The sequence below is a fragment of the Castor canadensis genome, chromosome 6 (genome assembly GCF_047511655.1).
Source record: "Castor canadensis chromosome 6, mCasCan1.hap1v2, whole genome shotgun sequence".
Taxonomy (NCBI): domain Eukaryota; kingdom Metazoa; phylum Chordata; class Mammalia; order Rodentia; family Castoridae; genus Castor; species Castor canadensis.
Window position 1 is genome coordinate 55,302,805 of NC_133391.1, and position 3,659 is coordinate 55,306,463.

Genomic DNA, 3,659 nt, shown 5'->3' on the forward strand with positions numbered 1-3,659 from the left:
CTTGCTTGTAACACTAATGCTTCTCTTACAGAGCTGCAGTGATTCTCCCGTTCACTTGAATGGGGTGATCGAACACAAAGGTGATGTTGCTCATCCAGGAAAACGGTGAGAGTTACGCATATTCCTGTCAAGAGCAAACTAAATTCACAATATTAAACAAGTTTCTAGACCCTCTTGTTTCCAACATAAAAGGATTTTCTTTAAAAACTGCAGTTTTTCTCCCATTCACTTGTATGTGGTGATTTTGCACAAAGTTTATGTTCCTCACCCATGAAAACGCTGAAGGTTAGGCAGCGTTCCTCTGAAAAATTAACCCAGTTCCCCATGCTTAACAAGGTGCAAGACCCTCTTGCTTTTAATATTAATGCTTGTCTCACAACAGCTGCAGTGCTTCTGAAATTCACTTGAATAGGGTGATTGAACACAAAGGTGATGTTGCTCATCCAGGAAAACACTGAGAAGTATTCAGTACTCCTTTAAACAGCAAACTGAATTCACAATATTAACCAAGTTGCTAGACCCTCTTGTTTCTAACATCAAAGGATTCTCTTAAAACCTGCAGTTTTTGTCCAAGTCACTTGTATGCCGTGAGTTTGCACAAAGTTTATGTTGATCACCCATGAAAACGCTGAAGGTTAGGCAGCGTTCCTTTCAAAAACTAACACAGTTCACCATGCTTAACAAGATGCAAGACCCTCTTGCTTGTAAAGTTAATCCTTCTCTTACAAGAGCTCCAGTGCTTCTCCCTTTCACTTGAAAGGGGTGATTCAGCACAAAGGTGATGTTGCTCATGCAGGAAAACAGTGAGAAGTAGGCAGAATTCCTTTAAAGAGCAAAATGAATTCACAATACTAACCATGTTGCTAGACCCTCTTTTTTCTAACATTACAGATTCTCTTACAAACCTGCAGGTTTTCTCCCACTTACTTCTATGTGGTGATTTTGCACAAAGTTGACGGTCCTCAACCATGAAAACGCTGACAGTTGCTCAGCGTTCCTTTCAAAAGCTAACTCAGTTCACCATGCTTAACAAGCTGCAAGAGCCTCTTGCTTGTAACATTAATGCTTCTCTTACAAGAGCTGCAGTGCTTCTCCCTTTCACTTGAATGGGGAGATTCAGCAGAAAGTTGATGTTGCTGATCCAGGAAAACACTGAGAAGTATTCAGTACTCCTTTAAACAGCAAACTGAATTCACAATATTAAGCAAGTTGCTAGAATCACTTGTTTCTAACATAAAAGAATTCTCTTAAAAAACTGCAGTTTTTCTCCCATTCACTTGTATGCTCTCATTGTGCACAAAGATGATGTCCTCAACCATGGAAACACTGAGAGGGAGAGCGTATTGCCTTAAACAGCACACTCAATTCTCAAACCTAAACATGCGGCTAAATCATCTTGCTTCTAACGCTGACAGTCAGGAAGCGTTCTTTTCAAATGCTAACTCGGTTCACCATGCCTAACAAGGTGAAAGGCCCTCTTGCTTGTAACACTAATGGTTCTCTTACAGAGCTGCAGTGATTCTCCCGTTCACTTGAATGGGGAGATCGAACACAAAGGTGATGTTGCTCATCCAGGAAAACGGTGAGAGTTACGCATATTCCTGTCAAGAGCAAACTAAATTCACAATATTAACCAAGTTGCTAGACCCTCTTGTTTCCAACATAAAAGGATTTTCTTAAAAAACTGCAGTTTTTCTCCCATTCACTTGTATGTGGTGATTTTGCACAAAGTTTATGTTCCTCACCCATGAAAAGGCTGAAGGTTAGGCAGCGATCCTCTGAAAAATTAACCCAGTTCCCCATGCTTAACAAGGTGCAAGACCCTCTTGCTTTTAATATTAATGCTTGTCTCACAAGAGCTGCAGTGCTTCTGAAATTCACTTGAATAGGGTGATTGAACACAAAGGTGATGTTGCTCATCCAGGAAAACACTGAGAAGTATTCAGTACTCCTTTAAACAGAAAACTGAATTCACAATAATAACCAAGTTGCTAGACCCTCTTGTTTCTAACATCAAAGGATTCTCTTAAAAAACTGCAGTTTTTGTCCTAGTCACTTGTATGCGGTGAGTTTGCACAAAGTTTATGTTGATCATCCATGAAAACGCTGAAGATTAGGCAGCATTCCTTTCCAAAACTAACACAGTTCACCATGCTTAACAAGGTGCAAGACTCTCTTGCTTGTAAAGTTAACCTTCTCTTACAAGAGCTCCAGTGCTTCTCCCATTCACTTGAATGGGGAGATTCAGCAGAAAGTTGATGTGCTGATCCAGGAAAACACTGAGAGGTAGGCAGTACTCCTTTAAAGAGCAGACTGAATTCACCATACTAACCATGTTGCTGGACCCTCTTGTTTCTAACATGAAGGATTCTCTTACAAACCTGCAGTTTTTCTGCCATTTACTTGTATGCGGTGATCTTGCACAAAGTTGGTATTCCTCACCCATGAAAATGCTGACAGTTAGGCAGCGTTCCTTTCAAAAGCTAACTTAGTTCAACATGCTTAACAAGGTGCAAGGCCCTCTTGCTTGGAACATTAATGCTTCTCTTACAAGAGCTGCATTTCTTCTCCCTTTCACTTCTTTCATTGAGAGGGGTGATTCTGCAGAAAGGTGATATTGCTCCTCCAGGAAAGCACTGAGAGGTATTCAGTTCTCCTTTAAAGAGCAAACTGAATTCACCATACTAACCATGTTGCTGGACCCTCTTGTTTCTAACATGAAGGATTCTCTTACAAAAGCTGCAGTTTTTCTCCAATTTACTTTTAGGAGGTGATTTTGCACAAAATTTATGTTCCTCACCCATGAAAACCCTGAAGGTTAGGCAGCGATCCTCTGAAAAATTATCCCAGTTCCCCATGCTTAACAAGGTGCAAGACCCTCTTGCTTTTAATATTAATGCTTGTCTCACAAGAGCTGCAGTGCTTCTGAAATTCACTTGAATAGGGTGATTGAACACAAAGGTGATGTTGCTCATCCAGGAAAACACTGAGAAGTATTCAGTACTCCTTTAAACAGAAAACTGAATTCACAATAATAACCAAGTTGCTAGACCCTCTTGTTTCTAACATCAAAGGATTCTCTTAAAAAACTGCAGTTTTTGTCCTAGTCACTTGTATGCGGTGAGTTTGCACAAAGTTTATGTTGATCATCCATGAAAACGCTGAAGATTAGGCAGCATTCCTTTCCAAAACTAACACAGTTCACCATGCTTAACAAGGTGCAAGACTCTCTTGCTTGTAAAGTTAACCTTCTCTTACAAGAGCTCCAGTGCTTCTCCCATTCACTTGAATGGGGAGATTCAGCAGAAAGTTGATGTGCTGATCCAGGAAAACACTGAGAGGTAGGCAGTACTCCTTTAAAGAGCAGACTGAATTCACCATACTAACCATGTTGCTGGACCCTCTTGTTTCTAACATGAAGGATTCTCTTACAAACCTGCAGTTTTTCTGCCATTTACTTGTATGCGGTGATCTTGCACAAAGTTGGTATTCCTCACCCATGAAAATGCTGACAGTTAGGCAGCGTTCCTTTCAAAAGCTAACTTAGTTCAACATGCTTAACAAGGTGCAAGGCCCTCTTGCTTGGAACATTAATGCTTCTCTTACAAGAGCTGCATTTCTTCTCCCTTTCACTTCTTTCATTGAGAGGGGTGATTCTG